The sequence below is a fragment of the Pinus tabuliformis genome, chromosome J (assembly GCF_031772625.1).
Source record: "Pinus tabuliformis cultivar Carrire ecotype Pingquan chromosome J, CPIR1, whole genome shotgun sequence".
NCBI classification, from domain to species: domain Eukaryota; kingdom Viridiplantae; phylum Streptophyta; class Pinopsida; order Pinales; family Pinaceae; genus Pinus; species Pinus tabuliformis.
In genome coordinates this window covers 1,354,479,713-1,354,496,522 of record NC_142295.1, presented here as the reverse complement: position 1 = coordinate 1,354,496,522, position 16,810 = coordinate 1,354,479,713, and the positions used below count along the sequence as shown (strand labels likewise).

Genomic DNA, 16,810 nt, shown 5'->3' with positions numbered 1-16,810 from the left:
ACCGCACACGAAAAATCGCACAGACTGCAAAGCTAAACAAGCAAGTAACAATACCAACCCAAAGGCCGCGAAGACAGTAAAACCCAAGCCGAACTTTCCAGCATCTCGAGGAGGAATAGATGGCCGCCGATCAGACCACCACAGCGCATGCCGACCACAGCTAAGACAAACCCTCAGTATTCAACCAGAATGCCATTAACTTATAATGCTCAAATAACCATGGACTCTTGCACGCTCAAATAACAAGCTCAATTGTTGATGCCTTGCTATGAACACACTTTATTTACTGATCATGTTTTCTTTGTATGGTCATATTTCTCATGCCAAAGTTAATCTTCTTGAAGTTAGACCAGGAAAATCTGAATCACTGATTGAAATTTCAGGCAATCCACAGCAAACAAGTGCACCAATTTTGTATGCAGTTCTTGATCTCCCTCCGACATTTTCCAACATTTGCCAACAATTCGTCTACTGTCCCTCTGTTGCTACTTTTTGATTTTGATTTCTTAGAACAAAAGAAGATTCCTTGATTCAATTAAATTTCTATTTAAGATAATTAACCATAAATCTGTCTGCAAACACGAACCCCTGTAGTACTAACTATATGCTTTGTTTCAAAATTCAGTCAAATCGCAATATAAACAGTATTGGCAATTTTGCTGAGTTTGAGGACCCAATTCTTCGTCAACGGACTTCTGCCAGATTTGAAAGGTACACAACATTTGCAAAATTTTGTCAATTGCTGCTATCATAGTGGTTTTGCTGATCAATGTTTCTGTACTAATGTCCTTGGCATTGTATATCACCTTTGGCAGTGTGACAGCAGCTGGTCAGCTTATCACAAAAACTACAGTTGAAGTTGTAACATCTGAACGCACAGTTGCAGCCATTCTAGGAAAGTCTGGAAATGATCTTGTTAAAATTCAGCAGTTAAGCTAGTATAAAGAAGCATAAATTTCTGCAAATTCCATGGGATCCCCTTCAACTGAAATTTTTGAAACATGCAGACTTGGAATGAAGTGCTGTCATTGCTGACAAAATGACATTGTATTGACAGAATGACAAAATGTTACAGCACAAATCCTATGTTCTTAAATGATCATCTTGTATCTGAACATTCATCTAGTCGAATGTTGCATTAATTATTAGTTGATAAAAATTGGCATTGGCAGTTTTTATTTTGTCTCTATGGCTCTTGATTCATTATGCTAATGTTTAATGCATTAATTATTAGTTGATAAAAATTGGCATTGGCAGTTTTTATTTTGTCTCTATGGCTCTTGATTCATTATGCTAATGTTTAATAAATTGGGCTCTTTATGTGTTATATATTTGATTTTATGTAGAAAATCAATGTTATAATTCAATTTGAACAAGTTTCATAAATATAAATTACTATCTACTATATTTAGTTACTTGAAATCATTTATCTAATATTTGGGTTTGTTTGTTTCTAATATTTGATAGCCATGTTGGTCATGCTTTACCATCATTCACCATTTTCTATCTACTATATTTAGTTACTTGAACTCATTTATTTAATAGTTGGGTTTGTTTATTTTTAATATTTGTTAACTACATTGGGCATGCTTTACCATCATTCACCATTTTAATGATGATTGACCATTTTGACCATGGATTAGCGAGATGACCATGCATTAGCATCACAACCATGTTAATTATGATTAAACACTTTTTACTATTATTAATCATGATAAACATGCCAATTATAATTAAATTTCAATATCTCTGATCCAATATAAAAATATTATTATTATTTATTTTTATTTAATTATAATATCACACTCTATCTTTGATGTTTAAATAAATAATGCATTTTATGATTTAAATTACCCATATAATATTAAATACTGCTTATCCATTCATATTTAATTATAACTATTAAATTATTTATAGTTTTAACTAAGTATAAATTTCCTATAATATTTTTATTATTCAGTATTCATAATGGAAAGATTACACTTCCAATCACAAAGAAATAAAATTCCTTGAATAAAAAGATTCCCACATTGAAATGAACTCTTATGTATTTTTTAAAACAGTATTAATTGAATATGACTTTCATAATTTATAACATGTAATATCATTTCTCCCAGTTGTATTAACCTGCAATAATTAGCTTATGCCAAGGTAAGCCTTTCTTGTCACCACGTATAAAGTTTAATAACATAATAACTTTTAAAAAATCAAGCTGTCAAAACATTATTTCTAACTAATAAATAGAGTAATTTCAATTGGTATAGTCAATCTCCATTCTTTTATTATTCTCAATTGTCCCAATTTTCATCATTCTATATGTCATCATACCTCCTATGCTTATGTTATGCCAAATAAATGAATTATATTAAACTATACTCCCTAATTAAGATAATCACAAAATAGAAAAACAACTATGTTTAATGACATCTGTTTATCTGTGATGTAAGTCCTTTCATTATACTTCGAAAAAATTTCAATAACAAACTAACTTACTTAAATGGAACACAGATATTGCAGAAAGCAAGAGTATACAACACCAAAAGATAATGAATTTTTTCTTGCAGATCATGATCATTTTACATTTCAACTCGTAGAGTTTAAATGTTTTTTTAATTTTAATCTGTTTATTTTAGTTTTTAATTTATAAAATAAACTTATCAAAATTACTTTGCTATTGTACTTAGATCCTATATTTACTAACCCAAAACTATAAAAAAGACCAAAAGTCATGTCCTTTTGCATCACAACAAATTATTAATTAAATGCAACAAATTACTAATTAGAAATTAGATGCAGGGTTTATTTTCTTTGCTAATTAGTAATTGGACAAATTTAAAGTTCACACTAAAGTTATGATAAACAATATTTTTAAATAAATATTTTTTTGTTCTTTTGACCATGGAATAATTCCCCAATCATTGACATTAACCTAAATGGTATCACTTATGTCCAAACATGTTACTAGATATCTAATCTTTCAATCATGGGTTCAAGACTCCATAATTTTTAAATGCTTAAGTTCTTCTTTGACTTTCGAGAATCATTTATCTAAATATTGAACACTCTCCACCACGGATTTAATTAACAAATTTATATTCATAATAATGTTTATTTGCTCATTATCATTTTATGAATATTTCCATAATATTCAAATGTAAAAACATAACAAAATTCTATCTTTTGTGCACCATGAATTCATTATTATGCATTTAAATATATTTTATACCCCATGCTTATTAAAATACATAACTTACTTTAACACTCTCTAATTCTTCATACATTATAATGCATTATTATTACCTTTTATAGTTTTTTCCGTCAAGGTTTCCATGATTCACTCTTAAATTTTATTACATTTTAATTATTAATCTAAACATTTTCTAAATCATGACACATTGGAAAATTACATCTAAAACTAATCTTACATTTATCACAATTCTTACTTAAGAAACGCAAAGTTCATTATATTTCACTCTTTGCATAAAGTCAAAAAGTCCATACAACAATTCGCTATCCAATTCACTAAATCTTAATACAAGTAAGCATGCCTACAACACACTAGTAATGCAAACCAGCTCTGATGATAATGCAAATTAAACACAAATTAAATCTCATAATAATAACTCACCAAACTGTTCTATTAACCGGCAGAGACTAGCGCCACAACAGTGGCTCCTTGTTATTAATGCTTATGCTTTTTTTTTTTCTATTTTTAAGTGGAATAACATTATGTTTCTGGTATTCTCTTCTCATAAGGAGGCAGTGCTATTATTATTAATGCTTATGTTTAAATTCTTTCATGTTTTAGTGGAATAACAATATGGGTTATGTTTTTAGTATTATATTTTGAAGGAGGTAGGTGTATTTATTTTTATTCATAATGCTTTTGTTTTTAAGTTTATATTAAAATTTATAAATAGATTAATTAAAATGAGAAAAATGCGTTACATTTCTTTAGGTGAAAGTTGGAATATTATTAATATAAAGTTTTTATTAAATAAATTTGAATAGTTAATAAATTTATAATTAAAATTAAAAGGTTGTAGATAAAGATATTTGGTTTATGAAAAATATTACTTAAATGATTTTAAAACAAATAAAATAAGAATCTGGATAATTTTGTAAAATTATTTCGTCTATGAACAATTATATTGTTTGAATGTTTTGGTCTGTGAACAATTATATTTTTTTTGAATGTTTTTACATCAAATAAAATAAGAACATTAATTATTTTCTTTTACAATATATGTATGGGAAAATTTATATGGTCATAATTTTATTAAAATTTAATTTATTAAGATTAGAATTTCATGTTTAAATGATTTGGTTATGCAGGATTATATAATTAAATATTATAAATATATAAATATATACTAAAATAAAAATTATAAAATAAAATAAAATAAATTTATTTTAAATAATCTAAAATATATATTTTATTAGTCTATTATGGTATTTAATGTGTTCAATTAAAATTAAAAAAGAGTCTATATAGATATATATTAAATAAAAATAAAATTTTAAAATATGATAAATAAAAATAAAATTTTAAAATATATCATATTTTAAAAGATGATAATATAACATTTAATTTTAATTTTAATAATTTTATTAAATTAGAAAAAAATTAATGCAATATACAATTTATTTGAAAAAGAAGTGGATGCTAATTATGGTAGTTTAAGTGAAATATTAATGAGTATCATTTTTTACAATTTTTTTTGTAACAAAACAAAATGGCTATGAATCTGGAGATTTCCATTAAAGAGAACACAAATTGTTGTTCAACATTTTAATTTGGTTCTAAAGTAATAGGATTTGTTACTAACATCAATAGTATGGAAAGAGTTCAATAAAATGCTTTCATGAGATATTCACTCACAATCTAGTCACATATTATTTTTCTTTCACTACTTTCTAATTTCAAACATGGTGGATACATGAATCTCACTACCAACTATCTCATTTGGGTGTGGAAAACTCAAATTGATTATTGGCAAATTGGTGTCTAGAATGTCCATAGACAAAGAGCCATCACCCAAGCTATCACCCTTACAGGTGGAAATCTAAGAGACTTTGTCAAACACTCAAGAAACTATGGATTGCATCATTCATTTCACTTGTCTTAGGATATGGTTATCTCCATAATTAAGACCAAAATGTTATAAAAAAAAGTTAAATATGTAGAATTCAAAGTTAATCAACAAATGGGAAAGGGATTTCCCATCAAACTAGCAAATTTTTAACTACTTATCATGCAATGGACTGAATAGAAATTTCCAATGTCATTGAATGCCCACATAATACACTCTAGTTGGGATATATATTTCCCTTCTAACAACAAGATAATCATTACTCTTGAAAATCTCACACTTAGATCTAGTAAAATCCTTATTAACCCTACGCCCATTTTCATGCTTTAAATCTAAATCAAATCAAGCCCAAAATTATTCCACAGCGGGTTTAATTTAGTACATTGTGACTTTAATTTACTAACATAATCAATCCTTAAATGAAATCATCTTATTCATTTATTTTTAATTTTTTAAAATCATTTTCTAGAGTGATATCCATATTTGTCCATTAATATCTTATTCATCAAACCAACTTTGTTTTTTCCCAAACCCCTCATACCTTGCAATTTTAAATTTTCTTTAAAATGCAATTTTCTTTGTAAACTATGTAATTGCATCCTTCCATTATATACAATATGTAACTAATCATTGATACTATGAAATGAATAATTTTTAATTAATGTTTAATTCTTTGAGATATCATTTTAATAGTAATAAGCCTTTTTCATTTTAATTATGTCATATATATATATACATATAATTTATATTTTTTTAAGCCTATGATCTTAGTAAATCATAATATTAATTTATGATCTTAGTAAATCATAATATTAATTTATGATATTGTAATAAGATATAGGTATAGATTAAAAATCATTATAATAAAATTTATATTTAAAAAAATTATTTTATGTGTATATATATAATTAAGATATATTTATGAAGTGTTTGTATATATATAACGTATATTAAATTAATATATAATTATGAAGTGTTTTTGTTGCCTGGCAACTTTATGAACTACGATCATTACCGCTACCGACGACGGCCACTACCAACTAACGCATCTTTACTTTCCATTTTTGGATCATTGTACTACCCTCACATTAAGAAAGACCACCATAATATTATCCTATTCTCTTTTCGGTTTGACACCTACGCTCTCGCATTTCACGTGCTTGTCCCATCATACCAACACCCTCACCCCTCACGTTTCGCTATATCATATCTAGTCGAAGCACCTTATCCTGGTCTGAGCATCCACTTGCTTGCACCATTGACGTGGTTCTTAACTCACCTTTCTTAGCTACCCACCCTATAAGTCACATATTCTAACACCCGATTACGAATTAGCACCGATCCATAGCTCCCATCTCGCCCCACGTGTTTTCTGTGAATGCTGCAGCTGCACCGCCAACATTGCCAATGTACAATCTTCTCATCTTCAAACTGCGATATAAGGGGTTTCTGAGCAACCTGAACACAATTAAACTGTTGGATTTGAACATTTTTGAGTTTGCAACATTTCGGCAAGGGTCGCAACTACAATCGATGGTAGAGCTCCAATGAGTTCTGTAGAAAACAGAGCCAATGGTCGAGACAAGAGAGCTCTAGAATTAATCGAGAATGTCACCAGAAACGCCGACCAGGTGCAGGCTCAGGTGCTAGCAGAAATTCTAACGAGAAAAGCTGATAACGAGAAAAGCTGATACTGAATACTTGAAGAGATACGGCCTCAGGGGACACACTGATAGAGACACCTTCAAGAATTGCTTGCCACTAATAACTTACGATGACATAGTTTGAAATAATTAATTCCTACTTGTCTATGGTTGTAATTTTCTAATTGAGGAGTTTGTTCCTACATAATAGGAATACGCTAGAATATAGTTTCTCCTAGTTTAGTGTGTGGTTGAGAGAATCTCTCAACCACACTACTGTACGTCTAAGATAGCATCCCTATCTTGAGACTATTGATTGTATAAATATGTAATTTCCTCATTCAACAATCAATAGAATATATTTTGAGTGACTGCAATTTTATCTTGGTATCAGAGCCTGTGAGGGCCTGGCCCCTCCTGGGCTTGGCCCTTCCTGGGCTGAGGGAAAATAAAGAGTTTAGTATATGTTGTTTGTCCATCAATTATTTTTGTGATCTGTTCAAGTGCTTGAGCCGCTGATTGAAATAGTGTTAAGCACGCTGCTGCTCTATTTCGTTGTGTTGGCGTAGGTATCCATTGCTCCTCTGAATGGAGAGTTTCGGCGGCGAATCTTGCTTTGCAAGTAGCAATATATCCGTGTTGCATTTTTGGGCATTGTCCATATGTCCCCGATTCGAGTCCCTGGAGATCTAGACCGGTGGATTCGGTTCTTGAAAACCCTTGCGGGTCTCCACGGGGCTGCTCGGAATTTGGAGCCCAGGGTTTGGGTCAAGAATCGAACCCAGAAGCGGAAGTTTTTTCGCTGTAGCTGTTGCTAAACCGGGCTGGGAGGCAGGATTAGATCCGAAGCGGTGGATCTGTGGAGTAGATCATGGCATTTGGTGTTTAGATTAGAGCAAATCGGAGCAGATTGTGGCAATTGCTGCAAGTTTGTTGCATGCATTCGATCAGAGAGATCTGAGATCAGTTGGAGTCGGTGATCAGTTGCTGTGAGGAGCCTGTGTGAGATTTGCTCTAGCGTGGTCAAGAACGATGTCAGTTTGAGGGATCAACGCCAGATTAAGGGATAGGCGAGGGTTAGCAGAGCGTTGTTCGATGATCACTATGTGGGATGCGGTGATCGTGGAGCTCCTTAGCTGAAGATGAAGTGCCAGGAATTATTTGCAGGTGTGCTCGTTTTATTGCATTGAAGGTCAAGTGATGCAGCGTCTAGGAATAGCAACAGTGGCGACGCAGGCGGTGTCGTGGGTACCCGGCTTGATTCATGGCTGTCCATGAATTCAACACCACTTTCCCTCGGCTTCTTGGAGGAGGCATTCTTTGTTTCTTTGAAGCGAATCTTACTAATGGCAGAATTGAGAAGGGCTATGATATTGTTGGGATTTGCAGAGCAACATTTTACGGGACATTCGCCGGTGCAGACACCTTCAAGAATTGCCTGCCACTAATAACTTACGATGACATCAAGCCTGGAATACATCGTATTGCTAATGGAGACACTTCCCCTATCCTTTCTGCTCATCCAATTTCGGAATTCCTCCTCAGGTACTAACTGTTTTCAGCTATCTTTATTTGGGTAGAAAAGTACCAGGTACTGTTCCGCCAAACATGAAATCATTGTGTTCACAATTTCTATTATAACGTCAAGTTGTTGACCAGTCCTAAGAATAGGTTGTATCTGCGTGTGCTGAATTCAATCCTTTGCACAAATATATTTAGTTTGACGAAATTTGATTGTAACATTTTGTGTAGCACGGGAACTTCCGGTGGTCAATCTAAATTGGTGCCCACTATCGAAGAGGATCTGGAGAGGAGAGCTCTTTTGATCAGTCTTGTCATTCCCATCATGAGTCAGTGAGATTCTTAACAACACTCAATCTAGCTAGTCAATGGCAATTTTTAAGAACACACAAATCTAGCTAGTGATTTACTTTGCTTATGTTAAATTATAAAATATTCCCCAAATTTGATAGCCCCTTTGATGTCTCTGTCATTGATTACTATCACTTTTTACTCGTGGAGGTGCAGATATATGCAAGGAATGGACGAGGGAAAAGGCATGTGTTTCCACTTCATTAATAATGAGTCCAGGACTCCCGGTGGTTTGTTCGCACGTTGCTCCTCCACAAGGTGGTATAAGAGTCGCTTCTTAAAGGAGCGACCTTATGATCCCCACAGAGTCTATACCAGTTCCCTAGAGACAATCCTCTGTCCAAATGCCTATCAGAGCATGTATTGCCAACTGCTATGCGGCCTCCTTCAAAACTATGACGTACATGCGGATGGGAGCCATCTTTGCTTCTGGGTTCATTAGAACCATACGCTTTCTGGAAGAGCACTGGAGACAACTATGTCTGGACATAAAAACTGGCATTCTCAACAAAGAGGTAATGGATCCATCCGTCAGAGAAGCCGTCGAGAAGCTGCTGCTAAACCCAAATCCAGAATTGGCTCAACTCATTGAAAGGGAATGCTCAGCTCCTTCATGGCAAGGAATTATAACTCGCCTTTGGCCAAACGCCAAGTATATCAAAGTTATCGTGACTGGTGCAATGGCTCAATATATTCCTACTTTGGATTACTACAGTGGGGGCCTACCTGTAAGGCCTTCGGAGATGTGCAACGCAGTTGGGCGCCTGGCGACCGGGCGCATGCACACGGGCGCGTGTTGGAGGTGCGATGGGCGATCATACACGACAGTGCGATGACCGGTTATGCGAGCTGCGGTTGCGACGATATGCGACGTTCCTTGGAGATGTGCGTACACATGAAAAGGGAGCGTTGGAGTTTATACCCATGTTGGAGCGCATTGCGATGAGGGTTGGCCGGCCTACGATGGAATGGTGAGGCCGACTTGTAGAGCGCCCGAATGGATGCAAGTATGGGGTGTGTGGGCGGTCGACTGGGTAGCCCACCCACATACGAAGAAGTGTATATATGTTGGAACATTGGAGCGTTCAAAATCATCAACGAACTCGCTCATCATCATACACACTTTGCTCTTGGAGAAGAGGTACTTGTGCGCAGATTTGAGGAGAGGTTTAGGCGCATAACTCATGCGCTCTCCTTGGATCGCACTTGGTGGAAACGCTCTTGGTGAGAGGTGAACGCGTTGGGCAAGACGTGCCCGGGGTGATCGTGCAGAGGTGTTGGTTGTGCCTAGACTTGGCGAGGGTGTCTTGGTGGCTCGGGTGAGCGCCCACCCATCGTGCAAGTGTGCACGAAGATTTGTTGAAGTGTTGGGTTGTGAACGAAGGTGTGTCTCGGTTGGAGGCGCCCGTGTGTGGCGACTTGGAGGCGCGCCCAAGTTGGGCAAACGACACGACGGTGCGATGGGGTGAACGAAGGTTTGGTTAGTCGTGCGGCGACCGTGCGGAGGTGCCGACGAGCTGGGCAACCGAGTTTGCCGAAGTTGTGAAAATTGGCTAAGTGTAAATTTTGGGTTTCCCAAGATTTAACTTGTACATTGTAAAAGTGAAGGTTATATAATATATTGATATTTGGGCAGACTCATATTACAGGGAGTTGCCCCTCCCTTTATACTATTGTGCATTTCTCTTGTATAATGCTGTTGATAATGAATGTGTATGGGTGTTCATTGGTATAAAGGATAAACATAATAATACTTGGTTGTGAAACACAAACTAAATAGGAAAAAGTGAATTAGGCGTAGTCCACGAACATAAGTATTGGTAAAAAGAAAGTGTTCGGTGGTGCCGCACCTTGCTATAAGCGGTTGAAAGACTACCGCAGGTGTAGGGGCGTGACAGGTGGTATCAGAGCTGGTACGTGACGAATTGCAGGTGTGGATGCACTTGGCAGTTGATGACAATGGAAGCAAGTACTTGCAGGTCAAGGAAGCTAGTTTCACATACAAGTGGAACAAGGGCCGATTCATGGTTGCAGGGAACTTGCTGAAGCTGGTGAATGGTGAAACAGGTTTAGCAGGGGTGAAGCCTTCTGCTTGGGCCAAGCTGAACGACAAGACATGGCAGGTTTGGAAGAATGTGAAGGGAAGCTCTTGCTTACCTTATACCGGTTGAAGAGGTTGAAAGGAGAGAATCCCCAGATTCGAAAGGAACTTGAAGTCTTAGAAAAGAATGTTGAAGATGAACTTCTTCAACTTGGTTGGACAATGGGGCAAGGTGAAGTTGCAGATTGTGCTATCAAGGAAGAGGAAGCCGTGATGATTGAGGATGTTGCAAATGTGACAACGATGGAGGATGAACTTGAAAGTGATCAAGTCTAACCAGGGTCATGCAGTTTGCAGACATGGATGGATGAGGATACTCACATGGAGGAGCCTCATGATCATGATGAAGAGCAAGGATTGTTGATTGTTGCAGGACTTGTTGGGGTTGTTTGTGACCTTATGGTAGAAGGTGAAAAGGCCCGTGACAAGGGAGGAACATGATGATCGTTGTGGAGGATTGAGTCATGTTTTAGCTACTTTGGCTAAGTGCCCGGCATGACTCATGGAAAGATTGAAGGGCACACGTTTGATGATGCTTGGGTGGACTTCTCATGTTCGAGACCAAGAGATAGTCTTGGTGGAACCTTTAGTGGGGGAGCTATGATGGAAGGGACTCATGATGATGATGATATGGTTGGGTGACCGAGTTCACTAGACCGAAGATTACAGACTTGGATGAGGATGACCGAATGTTGTAATGAGTCTACTTGGTTGGACTACATGGGCAGCTTAGTCATGGACATCAGGTTGGAGACATGGAGCATGGCAGTCTCATGCAGGGACATTATGCGGGAGCACTTGTAGAGGTGTCACTTATGGGCATCCAATGAGGAGTGCCAAGGCAGGGATGTTGTGCAGGTGGATTTTTTGATGTGACATGGAGGTTTATTATTTATGAGCCGATGGAGAGGCTGTGCACTTCGGTACAACAGGGCCATGGACGTGGATGGGATTGTAAGCAGACTATGGAGCATTCCTACTACATGGAGAGCTGAGGCATCTTGCAGAGACCTTTGGGCCGAGACTTGTATGCTTGCTAAGGTGTTGGTTGGGGATGGTTTATGGAGCTCATGATGACATGAGATTGTTGTGACTTTTGGGGACTTCATATATGGTGGACTTGGAGGATCTGATGCATTGAGGAGCTGAGGTTATAGACTTTGATGTAGGATGGGGTGCATACTTTCAAGTACATGCATGGGAATGGCTTGAAAGAGTGACTTGATGTGGAGGATCGATATGAGACACTTTGGAGTGATGGAGTTACAATGATAAGGATGCTTTGGTGACTACACTTGGGCATGGGTTGCGCTGAGACTCAACTACTTTTGACACATGGGCGCTGATTGATCTATGATCATGGGCAGCACATTGATAGATGAGACAGGTGTATACTTGTTTCTATGGTAGACTTGAGGAATGACACATTGCAGGTATGATGGAGGTTGCTTCATGGACCTGGATGTGGCACACCGAGAGTTGGAGATTGATGAGATGATCTCTTCATATGGAGGAGATACACATATGGATGATGTTGTGATAGATGTGGTTGATTTCATGCAGCACATTGACGCCAAACATCATGGACAGCATGTTGCAGATGAGATGAGGACTACTTCATGGACTTGAGCATGGCTTATACTTATATAGAGATGGATTCTTGATCGAGTTGAGGATGTGGCAGAATGTTCTGAGAAACGACTGATGGTGGCATGAGGATGTGCATTCTCATGGTTGGAGCGGGATAGTTGGACTGATCACCCGACTAGTTTAGACATGAGGGTCGACAATGTACAGAGATGTGTTAGCATTATGTTGGAGTATCATGGCAGTAGTTCACATGATGACACATGAGGAGGTCGACACGATATGTTGTAGTGAGCATGTAGCTTGGATGGAGGGGCCAGCCTTCCACGATGGAGAGCAGCATGTGGAGATTGTGACAGGGTGATCGATGATCATGGATTGAGATGATCTTTGATGTATGACATACCGATGAGGTGTATACCTTGGTATGGTGATCTTGGTGACAGATGGTTGCCGGGGCGAGACATGGTGGAGACGATGGTTCTACATATGATGCAGTGATGTTTGCAGTATGTGGAGGAGTTGACATCATGGATATTGATGATCTTGGTGGATGGCTACCAGGATGGTATGTTGTCGAGGACGACAACGACTTCAGGTGGAGGAGGATGTAAGGCCTTCGGAGATGTGCGACGCGGTTGGGCGCCGGGCGACCGAGCACGCGCACACGGGCGCGTGTTGGAGGTGCGATGGGCGGTCATGCACGACGGTGCGACGACCGGTTATGCGAGCTGCGGTTGCGACGATATGCGACGTTCCTTGGAGATGTGCGTACACATGAGAAGGGAGCGTTGGAGTTTATACCCATGTTGGAGCGCATTGCGATGAGGGTTGGCCGACCTACGATGGAAGGGGGAGGCCGACTTGTAGAGCGCTCAAATGGATGCGAGTATGGGGTGTGTGGGCGGTCGACTGGGCAGCCCACCCACATACGAAGAAGTGTATATATGTTGGAATGTTGGAGCGTTCAAAATCATCAACGAACTCGCTCATCATCATACACACTTTGCTCTTGGAGAAGAGGCACTTGTGCGCAGATTTGAGGAGAGGTTTAGGTGCATAACTCATGCACTCTCCTTGGATCGCACTTGGTGGAAATGCTCTTGGTGAGAGGTGAACGCGTAGGGCAAGACGTGCCCGGGGTGATCGTGTGGAGGTGTTGGTTGTGCCTAGACTTGTTGAGGGTGTCTTGGTGGCTCAGGTGAGCACTCGCCCATCATGCAAGTGTGCACGAAGATTTGTTGAAGTGTCGAGTTGTGAACGAAGGTGTGTCTTGATTAAAGGCGCCCGTGTGTGGCGACTTGGAGGCGCGCCCAAGTTGGGAAAAGGACACGACGGTGACGGGGTGAACGAAGGTTTTGTTAGTCTTGCGGCGACTGTGCAGAGGTGCCGACGAGCTAGGCAACCGAGTTTGCCGAAGTTGTGAAAATTGGCTAAGTGTAAATTTGGGGTTTCCCAAGATTTAACTTGTACATTGTAAAATTGAAGGTTATATAATATATTGATATTTGGGCAGACTCATATTGCAGGGAGCTGCCCCTCCCTTTATACTGTTGTGCATTTCTCTTGTATAATGTTGTTGATAATGAATGTGTATGGGTGTTCATTGGTATAAAGGATAAACATAATAATACTTGGTTGCGAAACACAAACTAAGTAGGAAAAAGTGAATTAGGCGTAGTCCACGAACATAAGTATTGGTGAAAAGAAAGTGTTCGGTGGTGCCGCACCTCGCTATAAGCGGTTGAAAGACTACCGCAGGTGTAGGGGCATGACACTACCCCTCGTATGCACTATGTACTCTTCCTCAAAAGGCTCCTTTGGACTCAACCTGAACCCTCTTTGCAACCCTTCAGAAGTGTCTTACACTCTAATGCCAAACATGGCCTACTTTGAGTTCCTTCCAGTCCACCGACAAGAATTTGGCCCCACAGTCGAATCGCCAAAGAACCCTAAAGCACTCGACGAAAAAGAGCAAGAGGGTTTAGTTAAACTTGTTGACGTGCAAATTGGAGAAGAATACGAGCTTGCAGTCACCACATATGCAGGTACTACATGAGTAGCACAGGATTTTCAGCTAAAGTTATTTCTCCAATGTGTGAAATAATGTTTTAATTGATAAATTTGCGTGCAGGTTTGTGTCGCTATAGAATGGGCGACGTGTTGCGGGTGACCGGGTTTCACAATGCAGCACCTCAATTCCATTTTGTTTGCAGACAAAATGTTGCGCTGAGTATCCACACAGAAAAAACGGATGAAGCAGAGCTTCAAAGTTCGGTAGAGAAATGTGTTAAGCATCTCAAGCCTTTCAACGTCACATTGATGGACTATACAAGTTTCGCCGACACATCCACATCACCTGGTCACTACGTGTTATACTGGGAACCTCACGACAACACCAAAGAAGTTGGAGGTGCAGTTCCTTCCTTAGTTTTTGAAGATTGTTGTCTCACTATAGAGGAATCCCTTAATTCTGTCTATCGGCAAGGAAGAAGGGCTGATAAGTCCATCAGTCCCTTAGAAATTAGAATAGTTGAAGAGGGAACGTTTGAGGAATTGATGGATCATGCTGTCCGTGAGAAGCCATCAATCAATCAATACAAAGAACCCCGATGCGTGAAAAATAGTCGTATGGTGGAGCTGCTAAATTCCAGAGTCACCCATTCCTACTTCAGCCCGCGGTCACCCATGTGGGCTCCCAGAAGTGCGGTGTCCCAATTAGTGGGTTCATGATCAATCATGAAATGGGCGTAACATAAACTTGTTTAATCGAAATTATTGGGCTAGTTATGGTGGTGAATCAGGCCATAAATAATAAATTGTCGCACATGGTTCCTGAGGGCAATGTCCTCTGACCTCAATTCATCATACCAATGCAGAGCTATCAGTATTGCAGAAAGTTGTAGGTGGATAGTTTTATCTCAAAAGCCTTGTGACAGTATGTCCAACCGTCAACGTGCTACTTCCTGTGAAGGATATCTTTGCCATGTTTTTTTTTAATAAGTTCTTTTTCAATGATGTGAGTTCTAGTCAATAAACATGTTTAAAATTGTTTTGAAGTATAAGGCTGTGACTTTTGATATGATCACCATCCATATTTTAGTTTGAGATCGACAGTTGCTAACTCCTTATGACGTTACTTTTAAAGGAAATGGTTTCACTTTATGAATAATTAAGTGACTGAGTTGATTAATAATTCTTTTTTTATAAATAATTTTGGAGAGAGAATTTCATTTAAATTTGTGGAAGATTATAGAACATCTGAGTTATTAATGGTGATTTGAGTTATTAATAACTTTTTATTTTTTGAAGAATTCTTCGGCGAAAATCACATGGAGAAATTTTTGTCGACACGTTTCGAACCAACTAGTGTGGTTCATCGTCAGGACAAGTTGAATGAGAAGAACTAGCTATGCACTTTAAATAGATAGGCAGAATATCCAATGACTCAAATTTCTTGATAAGGTAACGGCTAAAAAGACAATAGCTCGATTTGACCTGATAACGGCTAGTTTGACCATGATAAGGGGTATTATATTAATTTATATTATTTATTTATTTATTTGATTTATATAAAAGAAATTTCAGCTATTAATATAGAATAAATTAATATAATATAATAAGTAAATCATAAAATAAATTAATTTCAAATATATTAATATATTAATAAATCTAAATTAATTTAAAATTGTTAGAAATATATAATAGAATAAGTAAAAATAATAAGTAAAAATAATAATAATAATAATAACAATAATAATAATAATAACAACAACAACAACATAAATAAATAAATAATTTCAAATATATTAATTAATAAGAATAAAATTAATGAGGAATTTAGACTTCTGTGATCCATAATATTGTAAGATAATCTTCGGCAAAATCACATAACGAATCTTTTGTCGACGCGTTTCGAACCAACCAGTGTGGTTCATCGTCAGGACAAGTTGAAGAACCAATCCAGCTTAGCGTGATCAAATAGAGCGTGCAGAGATCCCAACAGCTAAATTCCTAACGGCTAATTTGACCTAGAGACCCTAGTCAAACTACTAAAAAATTCAATTAATATTTCTCGAAAAAGCTAAATTTAGGTAAATAAAGGAATCCATTTGGTAAATTTAAAATAATTAGGTGTATTATTCTTATTATCCCAAAAATCAAGAACGTACATATTTTAATTAAGGTGGTTATTATATCCCATAATATATATATTAATTAATCCATATTTAATTATTATTCCAACGTAAAGGTAATCAAACCCTATTATTCTAAGAATTCAGTTATACTAGATAGTTCTGTGATAATTATTTAATGGCCTTGGTAAGTTAGATCTATATCATATTTAATATTTTTTAATTAGATTGGTCCATTAAATCAATAAGTTATATAAATTAATAAAAGTCTAATAAATAATCTAAATCTTCTTGTTAATTAATAGATCTAAACAAATTGTTAAACTATTATTATTCTTAGAGTTTAGTTATATTAGGTGAAAATTATAACTAATATTA

The 16,810-nt window shown here is 37.0% G+C and overlaps 1 pseudogene; it reads left to right on the top strand.

Moving 5' to 3' along the window:
• Positions 1-320: 320 nt before the first annotated feature.
• LOC149232393 (indole-3-acetic acid-amido synthetase GH3.5-like) lies at positions 321-15,029 on the top strand (annotated as a pseudogene).
• The last annotated feature ends 1,781 nt before the right edge of the window (positions 15,030-16,810 follow it).